General features: G+C 35.6%; 1 pseudogene; it reads right to left on the bottom strand.

Moving 5' to 3' along the window:
- Window positions 1-464: 464 nt before the first annotated feature.
- Window positions 465-4,140, bottom strand: LOC127456483 (trans-1,2-dihydrobenzene-1,2-diol dehydrogenase-like; annotated as a pseudogene).
- Between the last annotated feature and the right edge of the window lie 6,623 nt (window positions 4,141-10,763).

Here is a 10,763-nt window from a genome sequence, read left to right as displayed (position 1 = left end):
ATCCAACACTGCCACTTAGTGGCCAATTTAGCAACATCCACGGGCAGCTATTTTTTTTATATCTACAAATCTTTAGTCAAGAATGTTTCAATAACATTTCAAAACAGCAGTAAAATCTGACGACAATGGTAGGGCAGTTAACATCAAATACATTTGGGGAATTGACATGTCCAGCACTGACATATTATACTCCCATTAATTGACAGATTACATGGGATATTTGCACTTAAAAAATTTTTTTTTTTAAATTACATAATTTAATCATACTGCAGGACCATTTAAAATGAATAATGTAGAAGGCAAAAATGTGATTAAAATGGCAAAAAATTATCTATAAATATGCACTTTACCTTCATTTATATAAATTTAAACCTAAAACCTTAATACTGATTAAATAAAAAACATTAATGGACATAGTATGTGTCAACCTATTAGCATACATTTTATTTTAAATAAAGCTTTACTTCAAAATCAGAAAAAAAACTTTGGTCCAGCTAATGCACATTCTAGAAGTGTCTTAAATTCCAGATGACACCTTTGCCGACCTTCTTCAGAGTAGCGCCCTTATTGCCACCTTTGTATCACTATGCAATTTAAGGTCAAAGCAGTCTGAAGTGATTCTGAAAATGTGTGATTAACTATGGGTGTGAAAGCTCATTGGCCATCCTGGCTGTAGATCACACCCTCCTGCAATCATCCATGATCTCGGCCAGCAGAGCAGAATTTGCGTGAGACATGCGTGAGCTCTCCTTTAAACCTGCAACAGATAACAAATAATAAACAGCACCGTATGGAGTACAGATCGCTTCATTCTATAAGCTGAAGGTCACAGGAGAAACCAGATTTTAATACCAGTATCTACTGCATTAATGTGCCATCTTGTGGCACTATCATTGATAATCTTTAGTCACAATTGTCCCACAGTTGTTTCTCCGAAAGCAGAATATACAGTTATGAATATCTAGTTTACATGCTATTGAGTGCCTCAAACAAATCTCAATATTTTTAAACATTTGATGTCATGAACCTGGTAAACTCTGGCAATTCTAGTGATTAGTTCTTCCTCAAGAGCCCTCATTGTAGCAAACTGGTAGCTTTTAAACGCAATAATGCTTCCAAGTTGAATTTTCACGTTAACATTAAATCTGTTCCAGACATCTAATTTTCTTGTGAAATGACATAATTCGTAGTCAAGCACACATGGCATTGTATCACAGTAAGTGAAAGGTTTGATTCAACGCTGTTTGTTGCAGAATGTTTTATACCTTTAAGTAAGCATTGCCTGACCTCCTCTGCCTCGTACCGCATGCCTGTGCTGTTGATGAAGTTCAGAGGCAGGTAGGGTTCAGGAACAGGGTATTGAGTCTCCACACCATTGACGATCAGAGAAGTCAGGCACCACATATGAGCTGGAATCTAATGAATAATAACAACAGAAAATAAAACCGATTCACTTGAGCTTTTGCCATGGCTCAAAACCTCAAGACTCAAAGTGTACCATGTACCAGCTAAACAGCACAAGTTTGTTCCTCTAGCTTAACTGGTAGAGATATACACATCTGGGATGGCATGAGGGTGAGTAAATGATGAGAGAACAGCATCACTGGGTTTGATTCCCAGAAGCCACATATAATGATGCACTTTGGTAAGTCACTTTGTATAAATAAATCTAATGCAATAAATATAAAACTCATAAACCTTGTGATTATAAAAAATGTCTGTAGTTGTTGAACAGACATTTAACAGCTGTATAAGTCAGAATATGACAGCAACTACAGTAATGTATTATCAAATATTTATATACCATGCATTCAGAATTCAATTGGCAGGAATGAATGAGTCTTTTTTGCTTAAACTCCTGATCCATGATGGTTTGACTGGATTTCTTAAATGACTTGGTCCTAGTGGAACATTTAAATAAACACAACAGCAGTAGACAACACAACTCATGTAAAGACATTAGTCATTTGTAAACAGACCTTGATGCTGCCTTTCATACCGACGATTATGGCCTCAATTGGAAGCTCTGCGGCGATGGTGCAGGTACACCTGACCATTCGGTGTCCAGAGAACTTCAATGTGACGATCATTCCTTCATCTCTCCTGCAAATATTTCAGAATAAGATAACCCTCTCTCAAAGGAAAATTAAGACTTCAGTTTATAGGGTTAGTTCACCCAAAAATGGAAATTCTCTCATCATTTACTCACCCGCATACCATCCCAGATGTGTATGAATTTCTTTCTTCTACAGAACACAAATGAAGATTTTTAGAAGAATATCTTAGCTCTATAGGTCCATACAATGCAAGTGAATGGTGACCAAATCTCTGAAGCTTCAAAAAGTAAATAAAAGCAGCAGAAACGTTATCCACATGACTTCAGTGGTTTAATCCATGTCTTCTGAAGTGATTCAATCGGTTTAAGGTGAGAACAGACCAAAATATAACTCCTTTTTCACTATAAATATTGACATCTGCAGTCTCCTTGGTGATCATTTCAATCACAATTACACTTCCCAGTCGCCATCAAGCGCTCTGTGCATGCATCAAGCACAAGGAAGTGTAATCGAGCTTGAAATCATGATCGCGCCTAGAGACTGCAATGACAAGATGTACAGTGAAAAATGAGTTACATTTTGGTCTCTTCTCACCCAAAACCAACCTTCTAAAGACATTGATTTAACCACTGGAGTCTGATGGATTACTTTTATGCTGCCTTTATATGCTTTTTGGAGCTTCAAAGTTTTGGTCACCATTCACTTTATATGGACCTACAGAGATGAGATGTTCTTCTAAAAATCTTTGTGTTCGGCAGAAGAAAGAAAGTCACACACATCTGGCAAGGCATGAGGGTGAGTAAATAATAAGAGAATTTTCAATTTTGGATGAACAATTCCTTTAAGATAGCTTTTAAAAATAATAATATATAAATTATTTAAAATTTTTATGTAAAAAGCATAAAGCAGAGCGCCTCCTCCCAGCTTCTGTACGGAGCGTGCTACATGTGCAATAGGTATGCCGAATTCAGCACACACCATCTTCACCTCCCCAACGTTCTGGGACAGCAGCCGACTGATTTCCACGGAAACCAGAAAGAAGTGTGTCCAAACAGCCTGCAGAGGATAGGAACAATCAACTCACAATCATGCATGTTGGGTTTTTGGTAACATTACAATTATTGACCTGACAGATAATAAAACAGGATAATGTGTAAATATAATCTTTATAAATCAGATGGTTTTACATTGTATCTGTGCTTCAGGTGCAAATCCATTGCAGCTCTATTAGATGGGACAGATTTATCAAACCACAGTACCATGGAGACTTTTCAATAAGCAACCGCCTAGTAAACACCCCGAACAACACCCTAGCAATATACTATATTACTCTTTAAAATCCCATGACAGGCAGTGGCTTTAGTCATTATATTTCATCTGGTCTAAAGGGGGAAAATTATAATTTGGGAATTTAATCAAAGTCAAAGCAGTTCTGTTTAACATCTGCTCACCTCCATCAGAAAGACGTCATTCTTCTTTGCTGTAGTGAGCAGTTCCTGAACCTCCTTTAGGTTCACGGCCAAAGGTTTCTCACACAGGATGCTCTTCTTTGCGTTCATGAAGAGAACGCCCAGAGGTAGGTGATGAGGGTGGATGCTGCCCACGTACACCACATCAGAAACAGAGACATGAACTGTCATCACCACTGCAGTCCCACTAGAGTCTGGTCATTATTAGTCATTTAAAACAGGCTTTTCTACAACTCATTTGCTGCAGTTAATAATTTTATAGTAAGGTCACCCTGGTAAGGAGGAAATTTGGAACCAGTCCTAAAGGATCCAATTGGAATATTCCTATAGGATTCCAGAATAAAAACAAAAAACTACTACAATAGCACTTTAATGATACCCAGTAGGAGGGAAAGTCCTTGAAAGCCCTTTTAATTAAAAACGGTCCAGTAGCAATACACTGGGGTCTAGGGGGGTTATGGTGATATTGTGTAGCTATAGGGGCAATAGTTATAGTGCCAAATTTGTCAACTAATGTAAATAATTTTGAGACAGCATGAATGTTTTTTTCTTTTTTTCTGAGTAACAAATTAAGATAATGCTTACTCAAAATAACTACTTTAGAAAAGGGTTAACCATTTACTGTCAATTTCAAACACATTTGGCATTTTATAACATCTCTATTATTTTATAAACAAATTAATCTCTATTGTGATTGGATCAGTCAATTTGAGCCCACTTTGAACATTTTTCAGAATAAATGTATTTCCCTCACTTAGGAAAAACAATGTATTTTATGGGGGCCTTTAGCCCCTGCAACAGGGGGGCTTTTTTATTTTATTTTTTTACCCCAAATACTATCCTTTCACTTATTAGACAGTTATTAAAAAACTTTTGATTTACTTGCCTTTGAACAAAATTGAAAATTATAAATAAGTATTTTGTATCAAAACAAAAATACATAAATTTGCAACATTTAAAAAAATATAAAAATTAGATCAAATTGCCTCAAAATCAACCTTTAGACACCACACGCAAAGATCTCATGGATCAGGAAATTTGTGCAGTGCATAGTGACAAACAGATGTTTAAGAAAGTGCTGTGGTAGTTTTTGTTGCTATTTAGTGTTTTAGGAGAAAATCAAATCAAAGGAGCCTTTTACCCCCCGTTGTACCCTACACAATATCAAACTCCTGTTGGGTCAAATAAGGATGAAAAAGCCCTGTAGGAATCTCAGCTAATCCAGTATGATCTTATTTGATTCTTAGAAGACTCACGTCCCTATCAGGACAGATGAACTGGACAGTTTAATGGAGACACCTGGACAGATGATGATTGTGTACTGCAAAGATGCTGTTTTGAGATCAGTTTTGTGTGCCTCACCAATCTCTAGATCTTTCGCCAGATTGTAATAGATACCATGCATGCGCAGGATGCTGTGCTGCAAAATCCTGTGCGTGCTGCCACAGCAACCACCTGTAATTAGATATTTACAAAAATCTTTAATTATTATATATATATATATTATATCTGCAATTAAAGTAAGAGGTTAAAACCAACAATTTATGGATAAATAAAGGTCTACTATTCTCTTTCAAAAAAGTACAGTGATAAACCATGGTACTTAATGAGTATCAAATTCATATATGATTTACATGGTACTTCAAAGAATACTATGGTATTTCAATGGTGCATATCCAAAAACATGGCATTATCATGTTAATTTTTGTTAGTTTTATTTGGATTACCTGGATTGCATTATACATGCATTCTTTAAAAAAACAATCCATTAATTTATTTGTCAAAATCTATATTTGTTATAATACAAATGCATCAGTAACATGTTTTTTCAAAAGAGAAGCAAATAGTTTTCTGCATTGCAGTACTGTTGTTGACCAGATCGCATGAGATGTCGCTGTTTGTCCACTGAACAGTAAAGCTTCCTGACCTACCTATTGAGCAACACAATGTCTGTTAAATGCATCAAGTTTCTTACCTTTGCAACTAACCGAATGTCATTTGTTTGTCGGTGGTTTAAATGGTAAATATCGTTATACGCATTTACACGCAGAATGTCCATGATGTTTTCTCATATACATTTCAGATTAAGAAGGTGCTGCTTTAAAACAATATCTTGAACTTATGAATCTACTTCTGTCTTGCCTTGTAGAATGTCAGACTATTTCTGAATTTGCTTCTTGTTAGTTCTTATGAGAGTTGCATGTCAGTTAAGCCGGTATATTCAGGAGGGAGGGTTCTTCAGAGCCACTGTAAAGTCGTGACTAATGTTTCCAACGCTACAGAATCACCATGATGGCGTCTCTCCATTCACAGCGTGCGTTTTACTGTAACTGCCACCAGATGGCGACAAAGTCCAAAGTTTTAATTCACTTTCAGCCCATTCATTCAATTCAATTTTATTCAGTCATATTCATGTAGCGTACTGTATATATTGCTCAGTATTTACTATGTACTGCCTTCCATTTTTTGAACGTGTATGTGAAACAGTTTGCACTGACAATCGTTTCAAACAGTAGTATATACTGTAGTATATCACATTGCATATTTATATCAAATCAGAGAGTGGCATCCAGTTATCTCCAGTGCAGGGTAGATTACTTTAGAATTGTAATTACATGACAAAAATTGCAATCAGTTACGTTATCTCTTAGATTACTATTTTAGGTAATCTAATATGGATTACTTTTCGGATTACTTTTGGATTACCTCTGACCTAACTTTTGTTTATTTGATGTCACATTCATTGCAGAAGGATAATCTTGTACCATTTTGACATAATGTTGCTTAAATGCATTTAAGAAAACTTTATGAATCAAAATATCAGAGTTGAGCTGAACAATTTACTACCAGTGCCTGAATAATATGTAATCACGTACAAAAGTAACTGTAATATGAGTATAAGTAATTTAAAATGTAATGTTATCTGATTACAAGTACTCCAATTATGTAATTTGATTACATAATCCAGATTACATGTAATCTGTTACTACCTAGCACTGGTTCTCTCGCATTTTTAATAAAATATTGAGTTAAAATGTCGACATTTTTGACATTCAGATAAAAACATGAATCAAGAAAAAGATTGAGAAAATCACAAAAATCTGTCCATACATGCAGAAAATGTGCATACTGTGCACAGTACACATATTGCATGCTGCAGAAAAAGTAATAGTATGTGATATTCAATTCTAAACATAGCATTTATTTGAATTAATAAGAGGTTTTATTTAAAAGGCTGAAAAGTATATTTCTTATGTTGCAATCTGCACCCAGGTCGCTCTGACAGGTGAAGAAAAGAAAATGGAGGCAATCTCCAAAATAAACAGATAACAAACAGGGTTGGGAGGGTTACTTTTGAAATGTATTTCAATACAGATTACAAAATACTGTAGATGCTGTAAAATGTAATTTGTAACGTATTCCGTTAGATTACTCAAGGTCAGTAACGTATTCTAAATACTTTGGATTACTTCTTCAGCACTGGTTGACATTTTTTCACTTGTTTTGACTATAAAAACTCTGCCAGTACAGTAAGACAAAATACACGTTAAAAATACATTCTCTGGAAAACCTAAATATCTTATGCAGTGTTGTTTCTAAAACAAGATTAATCAAATTAATCTTGTTTTAAGGATTTTTAGATATTTTTACAGGAAAACAATACAAAAATTATCATCAAGAATACGATTTCTGCCCTAATATCAAAGGTCAAAGAGAAAACAATTATGATCTAACATGAATTTTCTTTATATAAAAAGTATGATCGTGCCTGGTAACATGTGCATGTAAAATGGCAAGAAATTGCGTTTTATCTTAGCAGCATAAAGTTAAATGTTTACATGACAATTTACACAAGGTTTATTTCTATTTCTTCTGCACCAAACTTACTTCAGACGTACTTCTCTGTCTGCTCGAATGTAACACATCATAAGAAAGTGTTTCACTGCTGTTCAAATGCACTTTGGATCGCATCATTTATATGTATAAATGTTTTCCATCTGAATAGACTAAATATTAAATGAAACAAATGACAATAAAATGCAAAGTAATCTCTTCAGTAATCAAAATACTTTTTGAATGTAACTGTATTCTAATTACCAATGATTTAAATTGTAACTGTAGTGGAATACAGTTAATTATATTTTGTAATCCCGTTACATGTATTCCGGTACTCCCCAACCCTGATAATAAAACTCAACTCAAAAGAAGATGTACAGTGAAAAATGAGTTACATTTTGGTCTGTTTTTACCCAAAAGCGATTAGATAACTTTAGAAGACATGGATTATGCTTTGCCCCATAGACTTTCATTGTAAGTGCATTACTGTAAACATAAATTTGTTAGTTTTTACGTGCTAAAGGGACAAATTCTGTTTATATAGCTTAACTTGTTTTGAGCTTTGAAGCTGAACAAACAGCAGGCATTTGCAGGTGCAGTACTTATGTGTTTTGCACATCAGTCAAAGTTTGAAATGAAGTTACCATGGTCAGTATTTCCAGAAATCAGGTGTGGATTGTGAGCACATGGATGTGTTTGTTCTCATTCATGCACTCACTGTAATGCTGCCCTTGGTGCCACAAATGGTGGTATCATTTGAAAGTGCACAAACAAGTGTACATGCACATATCGCCATCCTGTTCCCAGAGAACTTCAAAACCTCCACCACCGCCTCATCCACTTCCGTTAGAAGCCACACAGATCAGTAAGACAGTTCGTAAAAGCAAAATAAGATTGTTCAGTTAATGCACTTTCATAGGCATAAGACTTTAATAGATAACAGATACATTTTACACTTTCAAGTGTTTCAACTTGAATTAAAAAATCTCTCTTTTATTGAGGGCAGTTGAACCACTGTTGCGTGGATGGACACTGTTCTTTCCCTCATGAAAACCATCAGAGCAAAATGCAAGCAGTAAATACCAATGTCCATCAACGTGCCTCCTCCCTGCTCTCTCTGCGTCATTCATGTTCTGTCCAGCAGAGGTAAACTGAAATACACTTTTACCATCTTCAGTTCCCCGATGGCGCTTTCAGAGAGCAGTCTGCCAACCTCAGAATACACGGGAAAAACCTCGACCACACCACCTGGAGAGACAGCTAAATTTCTGTCTCTTGGACACTTCTGTGCAGATAACATACAGTAAATAGGGGATCACTGATCATGCTACAAAAGTAATTTCCCCTCAAGTACACAGGTGTCCTAGCAGAGTAACCACAGGTGTAGTTCATCACTTTCCCTATGGAAATGTTCCACTACGTTTGACAACCACAAAATGTCAGTGCTTTTTGTTACCATTTTCAACATATCAATTGAATATTTGAATATTTCAAAGAAAACAAACTTCTTTTTGTGTTTTGCTTGACAAGTGTACTTGTGCTATATTTATTTACCCTTAAACACATACTTCGGGTCTTTAGTGTCCAAGGACCTCATTCCACCCCCTCTACCTGTGTATTCTTCAATCTTTCTTTTATAAATAGCATAACACACAACAAAATGCAAAAAAAACAAACAAAAAAAAAACAATAAAAACAAAACAAAAGTGTATAGGGTAATTAGAGACCCTAAGTATGTAAGAGTGTTGTTTTATTTATTTTTGTATTTTTTTTTTTGGCACTTCCATAAATTATATTTTTATGATTATTTCATATCTATATAAGTTTACTATCACAGGATATCTATTTCTTTATTTACTGCAAGAGGAATGAGTACTATATTCATATAAATAAATACTAAATCATGTTGATTCTAAGGCATTTGTGCAACAATGGTACATTTTCAGTATTCCATATGCGTGTACACATATTATATTTGCTATTCTTTACTCAAGTTGACTTTATTTACATTTGGCATTGCTATTTGATGAAGAAACAACATGGAAGTAAACTATAGCAAGTACAACACATGAACAGTATGATATATCTATTGACATTTGGGTGTACCGTACTATTAAAATTATGTAAGTTATGCATCTATTTAGGCTTAATAAATTCCTGAGAAAATACTTATGTGTAGCTTATGTGTGGATTATGTGTAGCTCAATATGTGTTTGACAGCAAGATATTTTAGTGTGAAAGTAACGAATCCTGTTCTAGATTTGTCCTGATTTGTTGCATTATCTCTTTGATATATGAAAAATAAAACATCAAAATATATATTCTTCTATTATTTTCTAATTGTCTTGAAAATATTTTGAAAATTTTACACTATCTGGGTATTTTGTAGATCCATTTGTGATAGATACTGTAAACCTGCCAGGTCTCTAAAGAGTGTTTGGTGAAATTCCCATGCATTTAAGGGTTAAAATAAATGGCACTTGCTTTGATATTTTAATATCTAATGCAATAATATTCAGACCTTTCTAAGTGTGACTTGAGTGTCCAAACACTTTTTGGGGCCACTGTAATTATTTGTTTCATCTGCATTAGTTCATTAGAGGTCTTTCGGCTGTATTTGGGTCATTGACATAGCTTTTCCGAGATCATAAAAATTAGAAGTCATGTCAAGTTCGTAGAAATGTAATCTTCAGCTGAGTTCGGAATGGCCTACTATCATACTACTCACTATTTCTGCCATAGACATATACAAGTAGTATGGTAGTATGAGCCATCATGGATTCAAGATGGCGCCGAGTATGGCTGCTGCGTTGCGAGCTCCGACACAACATAGCAAATCGACCCCCGGTACCCACTATTCTTCTGGCAAATGTTCAGTCTCTGGATAACAAGCTCTGCGAGCTGAAAGCGCGGATCTCTTTCCAACGAGATACAAGGGACTGCTGCATTATCTGCCTTACGGAAAATTGGATGTCTGCGGAGATTCCAGACTCAGCCATTGAACCCACGGGGTTCTCTGTGCACCAAGCGGACAGAGCGAAAGACCTTTCAGGTAAAACTAGAGGAGGTGGTGTATGTTTTATGATCAACAAATCCTGGTGTGATCAGAGGAACGTACATTCCATCAAGTCTTTCTGCTCTCCTGATCTGGAATTTCTTATGCTTCTGTGTCGACCATTCTGGCTACCGAGGGAATTCACAGCGGTCATTATCACAGCTGTGTACATTCCCCCACAAGCCGACACAGACCGGGCACTCAAGGAACTGTATGGGAGTATAAGTGAGCAGGAAACCACGCACCCTGAGGCCGCGTTCATTGTGACCAGGGACTTTAATATAGCCAGTTTAAAATCAGTCGCACCAAAATATCACCAGCACATTAGTTTCAACACACGAGGGG

This window comes from Myxocyprinus asiaticus, chromosome 18, assembly GCF_019703515.2.
Source record: "Myxocyprinus asiaticus isolate MX2 ecotype Aquarium Trade chromosome 18, UBuf_Myxa_2, whole genome shotgun sequence".
Classification (NCBI taxonomy): Eukaryota; Metazoa; Chordata; class Actinopteri; order Cypriniformes; family Catostomidae; genus Myxocyprinus; species Myxocyprinus asiaticus.
This window is presented reverse-complemented; position numbering and strand designations above follow the sequence as displayed.